The sequence below is a fragment of the Meles meles genome, chromosome 3 (assembly GCF_922984935.1).
Source record: "Meles meles chromosome 3, mMelMel3.1 paternal haplotype, whole genome shotgun sequence".
Lineage (NCBI taxonomy): Eukaryota > Metazoa > Chordata > Mammalia > Carnivora > Mustelidae > Meles > Meles meles.
The window spans coordinates 152347737-152360762 of record NC_060068.1 but is presented as its reverse complement, the minus strand read 5'-3'; positions in this window follow the sequence as shown (position 1 = coordinate 152360762).

Below are 13026 nucleotides of genomic sequence, written 5' to 3'. Positions count from 1 at the left end.
GGATCCTCTGAGCCCTGAGCCCTAATATTGATGGTCCTCTGCAGACCAGTCTTCTCAATTGCTTTGGTCTCTAAGCTAGTATTAGATCTATGAACAATCCCTCATCTGATTAGATAAAAGGGAACATTCTAATAACAGACTCAACATGTCACCTTATTTGTACAAATAGTGGTAGTTCTAGAAGAATGGTACATTTATTTGGATAATAATAACTGAGTTTCTAATTTCTCTCATATCTCCCCTTTCTAACGAAATACTAGGACCAATAATGACATTTCTCTCTATGGAAAACTTATTTTTCTACAAGGAATCCAAGCTAAAGGCTAGATCAGGCTAGCTCTTACTTCACTTCTGTTCACTTCTGAGAGAAATTGGTAAGACAGTGGAATATAATAAGAACTGAGGTCCTAGTCCTCTCAAGTAGACTGTCCATATTTAAATTTATAATTCAACATCTTTTTTCTAACTGCTAACATGAATTTACAACAAATTCGGTTGGAGTTTAATAATAATTAAAGTTTGGGGCACCTGGGTGGCTCAGTGGGTTAAGCCTCTGCCTCTGGCTCAGGTCATGATTTCAGGGTCCTGGGATGGAGTCCCGCTTTGGGCTCTCTGCTCGGTGGGGAGCCTGCTTCCCCCACTCTCTCTGGGTAGTTATTTTTTTTAGCACTCTCCAACAATCAAAGAAAAATTATTACTCAAGCTCAGGAAAACTATACTGCAGCAAAAACAAATAAGCAAACAAACAAAAGGCTTAATTATTGATGAATAAAATCTCTGTATGGCTTCTTCATTATAACTGGTACAAAACTAATTAATGCTATTTGAATAAAGTAACACTCACTCATTATAGACTACTTTGTTAGGAGAATATTTCTATTCCTTTACAAGGCAGGGATAGTTGTCTGTGGGTTCCTTTTGCATATTAGTCTGTGAAGGGCAAATACTGGTCCTGGCAGCACCTATCTTGAACATGGTGGTGTAGCAGTTCAGATATGTTTAATACGTACAATAACAGAACCCAGCTGATAGTGGATTAGACAAATGAACTTAATTTTTTTCTTTAATTACAAAAAGTCTGGAGGTAGATTTCCTTTTATTGCTGATGGGCCAAAGGACAGAGTGGTGATGCCAACCACAATGGTCCCTTTCATTAGGAAAGCAAGGGAGACTGGAGAAACAAGTATTTGGCTAATTCTATAAAGAAAGGCATGGAGACAGGACTTGGGAATGCTTATTGAATCAACCATTCACCAGGAAATAATACGAAAATAACATATTTACATGCTCTTTGTTTTCCTATTAGCTTATTTTCCACATTTGTCAGCAAGCTTCTACTGAGTAATGAATATTCATGTGCTAGATTAAACTCTTTGGATTTAAGGTACTCAAAGATCTGAAGCTTTCTATTTAGAATATAATAAAAACCGACTCAACAGTCAACTCATTTTAGATTCTTCTACCATTTCCATTTGGAAAAAGGATTTTTGTAAAATATTTGCTGACTCTGAATATTGGAATTTTTCTTGCGTTAGTCAAAATAGACTTAGCAATCAAATGAAAAATATGATGGCCACAAATATTCAAACTTCTATGCCAATCCATTTCACATACATAGTTATGAGATAAAACAAAACAAGTGACAGCAGCAAAACCAGGATGGGTAAGCCAAGCAAAGTGAGAGTCTAAGAAATGATTCAGGAGCTCCAAACTGATTTTAAAACTGAATAGTGCTCCTGAGGATTTGCCTCAGGGGAGTGAAGTTATTGGGCTCTGGGTTAAACTAACAATGGGAAGCCCTAGATGTAAGGGATTACAGTTAATATTTATGTGAGCTTTGAACTGTTTGGACCCCTTAGGTTAACTAGTTATGTAATATTAATGGGAAAATTTAGTTTCATCGCTGTTTCCCATAGAATGGGAATGTTTTAAATTTGCTTATAAAGATTTAACACAGGTATTATAAAGTATCAGATTTACCTAGGCAAAAGTACACTGTGGGAGATACTCAAGGTGCTCAGAACATCAGATGTTTAAAAAATAATAGTGATAATGATAATGAAAGAAAGAAAATTTAACAATATCAAGAAAACCTATTAGGTTAATTTAAGAGGCCAGAGCAAGCCTCTTAAAATCCCAAGTCCTAGTGAGCCCAGCAGGGGGTTGTCCTCAATATCAACCACAACATAATCAAACATATTGAACCCTACATCTGAAACTAATGATGTACCGTATGTTGGCTAATTGAATTTAAATAAAAATTAAAAAAATAAAGAGAACAAAGTGGATGTTACAAACGCGGGGTGATTCTGGGTGATTATGCACATATGTGGCTAAAAAAACAAATAACCTTTTCTTTCTAGCAAAGAGGATAACACAGATATGCGAAGGAAATCAAAAGCAAAATCAAAAGAGAGAAAATAAGTTCTCAAAGATAGGCTATGTTATTGTGACCTAGATTTGCCCTCACCACTCAATCTTACTCAGTTTTCTTTTCAAAGATACACGAACCAGAGAAAACTTAGCAGTCTGATTTGGAAGTCAGAAGACCTGGCTTCCTGCCTTTAGCTTGCTCACTTCCTCTCCCAGAGCCCTGTTTCCTGATCTACAAATGTCCTTGGAGCACTTTATCTATATTCTCTGCAAGCTGAACAGGGCATAGCAGAGAGTTAAAAGTACTGAAGACTATTAGCCGAGTTACCCTTTTCTATGAGTAAAACAGACTACTACAATGACCTGAATAGTTCATGGCCCATTGCCCATACTAAAATGTTGTTAATGCTATCGAATTGGTTTTAACCATTTGTGAGATTATTAAAGTACATTTAAATGGTACAAAGACCGCATGCATTTGACCTGGACAGAGAGAAAAGAGAGAAAGAGTAGCAGAGCGGCGGCCCTTAGGGTTTCGTATCTTGAGCAGACACCAGGCAAGACTGAGTCACATAGATTATGCTCAGCACTGGAACACCACTCTTCCCAGTGTTGTTCTTAGGGTTCCACCCCACAGCACTCTGGGGGTATCTCCTGGTTATTAAAGAACTCCATCTTGCTTGCTCTCTCTCCTGGGAACCTGGTTCTTGTCTGACCAAACCGGCCCCAGTTTCTCACCCCAGTAGCTACCCTGATAGATACTTCTTTCTGTAACAAAGGCTAGTGTTTACAGTGGTGATCTGTGGAACTGTGGACGGTCTGCACCAGTGCTATTTTGGGTTACAGGCTTTTTTGAGTACTTTTAGCATCTTGCTATTTAATCTGGGCAATTTCTGCTTTAAGGTATGTCTTACCTTTAGATCCCCCCAAAGGGAGCCTGGGACAAAGGCTTGTTTGTAGGTAGTTCATCTGAGAAAGAGAAGGACATAAAGTTGAAGAGAAGAAAAAAAGCCAGTACAAGAATTTGTTACCTAATTACCCTCTGCAGGTGGCTGAAGCTTGATCCAATGTGACTTTAAGGGGAGACATTTGAAATATGCCTCAGAGCTGTCCACCCAGGGGACAAAGAAGAAAGTATATATCCATCATATATGGCCCACTGGTCCAAGATGAGGTCATCAACATTAACTCCCTAAGCTTCCCTGTTTGCCTTCCTGAGTGCTGAGAATACCCCTGCAGCAGAGGAGAAGTCCCGTGGCAGAAGCAGGGCTCTGGGATGAGTCTGTGCAGGGTGCTGTCAGGATGCACTTTTGTGAAACTAAGCCAAGTTTTGGTGAACGGGTTTTGTAATAGAGGCTGCAGGAAGAAGTGGGACAAATAGAATCTAAAATTGTACATGAGAGGTGTCAGATACACTGGACAAGGCACTTTCTGATACTCCTGGCCTCCAAGGTAGTCTCTGCTCAAGATGTACAACATGAGAGGAGGGTTAACCAAATCACCGAGTCACAGAGTCAGACGTTTTCCTCCGACTTGGCTTCATTACAAGAGAGCCCTCACGTATGGGCCTCTTTGGCCAGGAGTTATTCTCAGGTGCAAGCATGTTCTGAAATGTCACCAACTCTTCAATAAAGTGGATAAGGATAAAAGCATTACATAATCTATGATAAAATCTAAGTATCAGGAAGGACTATGGAGTAAAAGATTCTGTTTGTTTCTTTCCACTTCTTATGCATTTGTTAAAGAGAGCCATGCTCTATGAGACACTTTTAAAAAAGCAAAGAATTGCTTTGAAATAAACCAGGATATTTAAGTGGGCAAACAGAGAATTTAGAATTTCCATGGGATGCTGATATCTAAAAAGCAGGCGGTTAGGCTTCTTCAGTGCCCAGCAAGCCATGTAATCCTGAATGCCCTGCATTGATGGTTTTGCATGGTGTGCTCAACCCATCCCCTTCATGCGTCCATCCCAACTCAAATCCCATCTTTCCTTCAGGTCAGTACCCCAAGCCCTCTCTCCTACATTAAACGTCCCTGAGTCTATCAGGCTGTGTGAAGCTTTAGCTTTCTTTACCTTTGTTAAAAGCAAAATGGAATCTGCCAGTATCTCCAAACTGCTGCTTCACACACTGAGCAGACAGTATATTTAACCACATACATCTATTTGTTTCCTTCTCTCTCACTGATAATGGAATTCCTGGCCCGGTTCTTCTCTTCTCTACTTTATGACTTGACGTATATTTATATGAAGTATTACACAAGTTGGAAAACATCCATCTACCTTTTAAAAATGGAGCATTCGTGTACTTAGATGTTCATTGTTTTAAAAAATGTCTTAAAGCGCTTTTTCCAAAGCAGGTACTTGGGCTGGAAGCCATATGCATAAGACTAATACGGGTCCCGTTCCACAGAGCCTTTGTGGGGCAAGGGATGGAGCACACACAAGCATGCAATTTGATTTTTTAAAAAATGCAAAAATTGAAAGCTGCATAGTGTGCTAAGAATGAAATAGGGAGCTAACTCTGTGAGTAACAGAGACAGTCTTCAAACCCAGTGTTCAAGGAAGTGCTCTCAGGGAAGGAGATATGTAAGTGGAGTCCTAAATGATGGAAAGGACCTAGCTCCAAGGAAAGTTGGGAGGACAGTACTTTTGGAAGAGAGCTAGGGCATGGGAAAACACTCCTCAGCTGAGTGAGCTATAGAGGATGACAGTTCCCAAGAAGAGGTTGGAGGAATGGGCAGAGCTGTCTCATGGCTGGACCTTGTAGCATAGTAAGCATTGTGGCTTTTTAAAAAAAATGTGTGTAATGAAAATCCCTCGAAAGAGCTTATGCAAAAGAATGGCATAATTGAATTTGCTTTAAAATGATTAGTTTAGGGGCGCCTGGGTGGCTCAGTGGTTTAGGCCTCTGCCTTCAGCTCAGGTCATGGTCTCAGGGTCCTGGGATCGAGCCCCGCATCAGACTCTCTGCTCCTTGGGGAGCCTGCTTCCTCCTCTCTCTCTGCCTGCCTCTCTGCCTAGTTGTGACCTCTCTCTCTGTCAAATAAATAAATAAAATATTTTTAAAAAAATGATTAGTTTACCATGTGGAGATTTGTTTGGAGATAGGGTTGTGGAGACTAGCTTAAAAGAGGTTTTTCAGCCATAAGATGATTGGTGACCTCCACTAAGAAAGAAAAGAACAGATCCAAGATGTATTTTAGAGAAGAGATTATCGGGTCTTGAACAAGAGTAAGGAAGAATATGTGTTCTAATATGCATTACCTTGGGTATAATTAAATATAATTTTTTGTATGCTTGCCTTCTCTCATCTACCAAATTACTAACTCTTCAGATTAGGGTCAATTTTTTATATGTACTCTATATTTTCCTTATATTTCTGAGAACAAAATAGATGTTCAATAAATACTTGTTTCCTTGTTCATTTTTTATGAACTACATCACAGAATATTTGTGGAAATTATATTGGAAGGCAGAATAAAATAATGTGAATACTTTCAGGTCTTTCCAATGTTGTTTTTATTGCTCTGTTACTTGGTGGATAGATGTTAAAAAACAGAATGTTGACTTTTGTGGGTGTTTCATAAAAATGGGAAATCTCTCTGTTAGATTTAGCATTGATACTGCCAAACTATTCAATGTGGTTTCCAACAGAACACAAACTTGGCACCTAAAATAGGGCACTGTGTGCCTTTGCGGCTGGAGCTGATCAAAGCATTCATAATCCATGTAGATCCTAGACAACTTTAGAAAACAAAGTCAAAATCTTCTCAAGGTAGTCCCAAGCAGAGGGGACACACCAGCCCCCTTGCAGCAGAAACACTGTCTCCAGGCAACTTCTCAAGAGAAAACTGTGATTTGCACACTTCCCTTTCACATAATTTCCCTTGTAGTGACATCCCTTTTTGCCCCCCTAATACAAAATTTACTCTCAGGGAAAAGACCTCAGGGAAATTTACTCTCAGGGGGAAAAAAAATTTATTTATACAATATTATGAAGTTCTTGGGTTATATTTCCCAGGAATATTTGGTGCCAAAAGTATTTCCATAGGTTAAGTTTTAGATGTGGAGGAGCTAAAGGGCCAGTGCTCTTCATAAGGAAATCCTTCTGGGAGGACAAATGATGACTCTGCCTACTACTCTGACTGACATGAGGTCTGGGGAGTAGCTGAAAAGAAAACTCCAGAGTAGATCTGGCTGAGGGCAAATTGGAAGGATCTTGGTAGCCCACATATCTGGGAACTTCCCTCCAAATTCAGAGGCCCCTATTTCTCTCTCTGGCGTCCCTCAATCTGCAGCTTTTAAAGAATTCAAGAAAAATTATGTTGCTTTAAACCATGGAGGGCCTCCACATCCTCTTGTTGGAACTGGAAGCCTTAGTTGCAGAAGGGAGGTTTGTCCCTCTTGTCTTTGCTACGGTTTGTCATTTATGCTGTCTAAAATTTGAAGAGAATAATCAAGGCTTTGGAAGTGTTAGATGGCCGTCAGCATACTCTTTGGGTTTAAAAGCTCACTTTGGGAAGCAGGGTCCTCCCAGTTATTAATGGTCCCCCAGACCATGAGTCTATCTACTGGACCCAGCTTGGTCTGCATGATTCTCTTTTTTGAGCTGCATAGTGCTACTGTGTCTTGTGGCTACCTGATTTTGATTTGGATTTTATGCTATGTCCTTGACCTTTATGGAAGAGTATATGACTCTAGCCTCACAGCTTTGTCCACCTCTTACATACTGACAAACCTTCACATATGCTCAGTGGTCATCTATCATGAACCTTTCCTACACTCTCTACTGCCTGAAATTTTTGTGGTCCTCTCTATCATGTTTGTATGCCTTTAACAAAATGGAAGTCTAGCCTCCAAAAGCTCTTTGTAAAGCTCCATATCATATGACATTTCCCTCTATGATGAGGATGTTCCATTTCCATATAGACCCATTCATACTAGTTTCAACCTTTGAGCCATATGAAGCAGATACCCATTTCTCTCAGGAGAGCCTTTCAAAATTTGGAGCAACCATATTTCAACTTAATGTTGGAGTCAGTCTTCAATTACGTGTCTTCCCTTGGTTAATTAGCTCCCATTATTTCAACCATTTCTGTTAATAAAGGTTTTAAGACTTTTTATTGCCCTGTGTGCTCTCCCTATCACTAAGCTTTTCAAACATTTCTTCCAATAGGTCCTACACAGAACAGAATACCATAAACTCAAAGTTCATCCTAAGGTACACAGAAATGACAACCCTTTTTCCTCCTTCAAACTAGGTCTCATTCAGATGAAGGTGACCCTTTCTTACTGCTCTGATCACTTCTTAGATGACCGTATTTATTGGCCATAATTCCAATTAAAAACTCTGAGTAGGGGCGCCTGGGTGGCTCAGTGGGTTAAAGCCTCTGCCTTCGGCTCAGGTCATGATCTCAGGGTCCTGGGATCGAGCCCCGCATCGGGCTCTCTGCTCCACAGGGAGCCTGCTTCCTCCTCTCTCTCTGCCTGCCTCTCTGCCTAGTTGTGATTTCTCTCTGTCAAACAAATAAAATATTTAAAAACAAAACAAAAAAAAAAAAAACTCTGAGTAGTCTTCAGTGTGTGCCTGCCGTGTTCTTAAGATATTATTTGTTTCATGAATGTGTGACTTAATTTTATTTATTCTTATTTGATATACATCCCTCCTTTATATTCACTTGTTTCTTTAAAAATTTTTTTTGAGGATCTACTAAATTCCAGCCACTGTGCTAGTTAGTGGGGAGACAGTGATGGATTATATATCATAGTCCCTGCCTTGTTCACAGTTTATAATCTAAGGACAACTAAAAGAAGTAACAATCTAATCAATTACAAATTACTATAATAAGTTCTCTAAGGGAGTACTAAACGTGTTATTGGAGTATAAGTGAGGTAGTTTAGGAAGGTTTTTCTGAAATAAGTGGCCCCTGAATTAAGGAGTTGAAGCAGGTATGAGGCAGGAAAGGAGGAATAGTTCAAGCAGAGAAACTTCTTATCTAAAGAGCCAGACATGAGGCTGAGCCTGGTGATTTCTAAGACTGATAGATAAGAAAGGGTGGAGCTTATGCATGATTTAAGAGGTAGATATTAATGGGAGACGGCTCTAGGACTATAAAGAGATACCAAATTCTGAAAGACTTGGCACTGTAACCTGAAAGAAATTGGTAGCCATTGAAGGGTGTTTTGTTTTTTTTGTTTTGTTTTTTTTTTCCATTTTATTTATTTTTTCAGCGTAACAGTAGGGTTTGATGGAAGGGAGAGACACGGCCATTCCTATATTTTAGAAAAATTATTCTGCTTGCTATATGAAATATACACTCAAATAATGGAAATAAGATAGGAAATTATGGCAGCTCTTTAGGCACAGATCATGGTGGCTTAAATTAAGAAAATGGTAGAGGGTTTATTTGAAAGACCTAAGAGATATAAGTACTTATGTTGTGAGGACACATTTGTTCTATTACATGACGTTTGGCTGACAATAGGTAGACTTAGGCACTCTTGTATGGGTGGATTAACTACAGTCAAGAAAGTGAAGAATAATAACCAACTTCTTTTTTGGAGAAATGTATAGTTTTTATTATTCACTGAAAGAAGAATCAGGTTCAGAATGTAGTAAGAATAAGGAATTAGTTTTAGACAAGTTGGATTTGTATTCCTAGGGGTCATTCACATGTGGATGGATGGTCAGTAAAAAGATACATACATGGGTTTGGAAATTAGTTAGCTGACCTTGGATTAAAAAAAAAAAAGATCTGTGAATCATTACTATATAGGCATTAACTGAAATAAAAGATTGGAGGAGTCATGAAGGAGAATGGTAGAATGTAAAGAAAAGCAAGCTCTGGATAGAATGCAAACGAGGGGGGGAGTGAGGACCCCAAAAGGAGAATGAAAAGTATGGATATAAAGATGGTACTTTGAAAAAACAAGAAACAGCAGATTGCGTTACCATGGAAATCAAAGAAAGAGAATGCCTCAAAGGAAGCAAGCAGACGAGATTGTCAAATGTTGCTGAGCACCTGTGTCCATTAGGTTTAAAACTAAGGGATTAGTTAGACACCATGCTGAGTATCAGTGGAGTGGAGAAGCATTGAAATGAAGAGTTAAGGGGATGTGAAGTAGAATAATGATACAATAATGTAAAAGTGATTTCAGACAATGGCTACAGAGGGAAAGTGAGATATAGGATAATAACAAAAACAGCATTTTTTAAGGTAGAAAAGATGAGAGCAAATTTAAATGATAATGGGAAATAGCTGCTTGTAGATAAAGGAGATTGAGAGGATGCAGAATAAAGCAAGGTGCCCGTAAAAGCAGGAATTTTCTCTCTGATGCTTATGAAAATGATAATGTAGATTTTGCTCATGTTATTCTAGTGACTACATTGCTACAATTTCCATTTTTTGGATACTTTTCGTTTGTTTTATTTTTAGTCTCCTTTTTTTTTTAAGATTATTTATTTATTTGACAGACAGAGATCACAAGTAGGCAGAGAGGCAGGCAGAGAGAGAGAGGGAGAAGCAGGCTTCCCACCGGGCTCCCGATCCCAGGACCCCAGGATCATGATCTGATCCTGAGCCACCCAGGCACCCCCCCCCCCTTCTTTTATAGTAGGCTCCACACCTAGTCAAGAGTGGGATGCCACCCAGATGCCCCTGTTTTATCTTTAACTTTAAAAAAAGTTTTATTCTGATACCAAATGGTAGTTGTGTAGGATGAGTAAGTCTAGAAATCTAATGTACAGCATGATGACTACAGTGACTACCGTGCTGAATACTGGAAATCTGTCAAGGGATTAGATTTCTGGTGCTCTCACCACACATACAAGGTATCAGGTGAGGAGATGGATATATTAATCAGCTTGACTGTATCAATTATTTCACTATGTATGTACAAGAAGTCATCATACTCTACACCTTAAAATATATACAATTTTTAAAAATAAAAGGTGAAAAGATAACAATAAAATATCCCTTATAGGATCAAAATATTCCCCATGGACAGTTTTAATTGTTAAAATAATGTCTTATGCATAAGAAACTCTTTTTTTCTCTATTCATCTTTTCATTCTACCAATAATCACAAATGCTGACTAAATATTACAGAAACTGGGTTAAGTGCTAGAAACAGAAGAATAAGACATAGTCCTAGACTTCAAAGAGGCAATAGTATACACAGAAAAAACGTTAATAATCACTCTCTTTAGTGCTCATTTTGCCTTCCAATGTTTCACTGAACAAAGTTAATTCACTCTAAAAATTGTAGGTCTTTAAGATTTGAAGATATCTATTATGCTTCTATTTGATTCTTCTGACAATTGTGAAATTTTTAAGGTATTCAATGCGGAAAACATCTTTCATTAGCTAGGTAAGTCTTTTATATAGTGAGCTCTTAAAATGTGACAAGAGTGGAAAATACTCCTAATTATAATCTCATAAGAACAGAATAGTTAATTTAGACCCAAATGATCTTGGATCATATTAAAATGGATAAGCTTTTATTTACAACTTGAGCAGTCATACTTAAAACAAATAAATATCCTATATTTTAGACACCAAAATAACAAAATTCTATTTTTGCAGAATCGTTTATATTAGGAACAAATGTAGGAGTAGAACTGAGTTAGAGGCTAAGTGTACTATCAGTTTTTCCAAAGTGGTTTTGCAAATTTACATTCCCACCAACAGTACACAAAAATTCTAGGTGTTCTATATCCTCTTCAATTCTTGGTATTTCCAGATTTTTAATTTTTGCAATTCTGGTAGATATACAGTTGTATTTCATTATATTTTAACTTACACTTCCCTGATGACTAAAAATTTGAGGGTTTTTTTTAATGCTATTCGTCATTTGGATATATATCCCTTTGGTAAAGTTTCTTATATATTAATTAAATTGTTCTTTCTCTTATTGGTTTGTTAGACTTACTAAGTAATTCACATAAGTCATCTATTGTATGTACTACATATTGCAAATATCTTCTGTGGATTGTCTTTCACTCTCTTCATGGTAATTTTTATGAAGAGGAGTTAATTTTAATTAAATTTATTAAACTTTAAAAAAAATGGATAAGCTTTTTTGGGCAACTGAATCTTGATGTTGGCAAATAATGAGATTTTAGTCACCTGTCCTTGGATTTTATATATGACTCTTAAGCCAGTAGTCTTCAATCTTGATCATATCCAGTTGATATTTGCAATGAAAATATATGACTTTTGCTTATTTCTTTTATACTTCATCTCAGTTTATATCATCATTCCAAACTGTGTTAATCTCTAGACTTTCATTCTATTTTTTTAAAATTTTCTTTATTTATTTGAGAGAGAGAATGCACGCACATGTGCGTGGGAGGGGCAGAGAGAGAGGGAGAGAATCTCAAGCAGACTCCACACTGAGCATGGAGCTGGACATGGGCTTGATCTCACAACCCTAGGATCATGACCTACACCAAAATCAAGAATTGAACACTTAACCAACAGAGCCAGCCGCCCAAGCAGCCCTCATTCTAATATTGAAGGTACTGCCAATCACTCCTTTCTTTTAAAAATTTAACTTACTCTGATATTAATTAAAGTTATCTATTAAGATATCAAATAGCACAGGACTACACATAAATTTGAGAACTATCCAGACTATGTATGTCAATAGATAATTTAATGTTTGGTTTGGGTTTTTTTTTTTTTTGTGGGGGATGGTGTAGTGAACTATCCAGAAAGTAGTCTAACAGAACTCATCTAAATTGCATTTTTCACCACTTATACTAAAGACTATCATGAGAGGCTTTCATGGTTCCTGGCAAAAATTCCAGAAAGGCTGAGATTTATGCTAGCCCCAGAAAAGGAGTCCACCATTTTTAGTCAAAGGTTAACTTAATGGTATGAGAAGGTCAGTGGGTCATAGCACTTCCATTACCTAAACAAAGAAACCAAAACCAAATGAAAAGAAGCAAAAACACAAAAACCCAAAAACATAGCAAAACAAAATATAAACAATTTTCTTCAGACACATCAAGACTTGTCCTACGCAAGTAGTGATTTTCCTCTGTGCTTTGAGATTTTAAATGTCAGCCAACAATCTTCTTGGCTCCTTTTGCTGGCACCAAGTCCCTTTGGCCATTTCTAAAACCTCATAGAGACTGTCTACTTCCCCATACTACATATAATTAAGAGTTGGATGTAGCCAAAAATTAACAAAGTCCCCATATAATATTCTGATTACATTTTAGAAGTTCTAAGCCTTAATCCACCTTTATATTTTAGTCTTGTTTTACTATAATAGATAAATATTGCTCACCTTGGTATTTAATTTTAAATAACATGGTAAAATTCTTTTAAAATTACATTTTTGTTTCTATTAAGGAAGTAAACATATTCAATATTGTAGAAAATGTGGAAAATAGAGAAAATATAAAGAGAAAAATAATGTAATTGTTGACATTTTGGTAAAATATCTAACATTTCAAATACTATTTATAAAATATGGATCATGTATTAAAAACTTACTTTTTTACTAGGATGTTTATTTTGAAATTTTTTCACAGTTGCTTATTCTCCCATAGAATGATACTGAGGATATAGAATTTAAACATATATGGATATAATGTATTTAATTCATTTTGTTTATTGTTTGTTTATTAATCTTTATTTTTC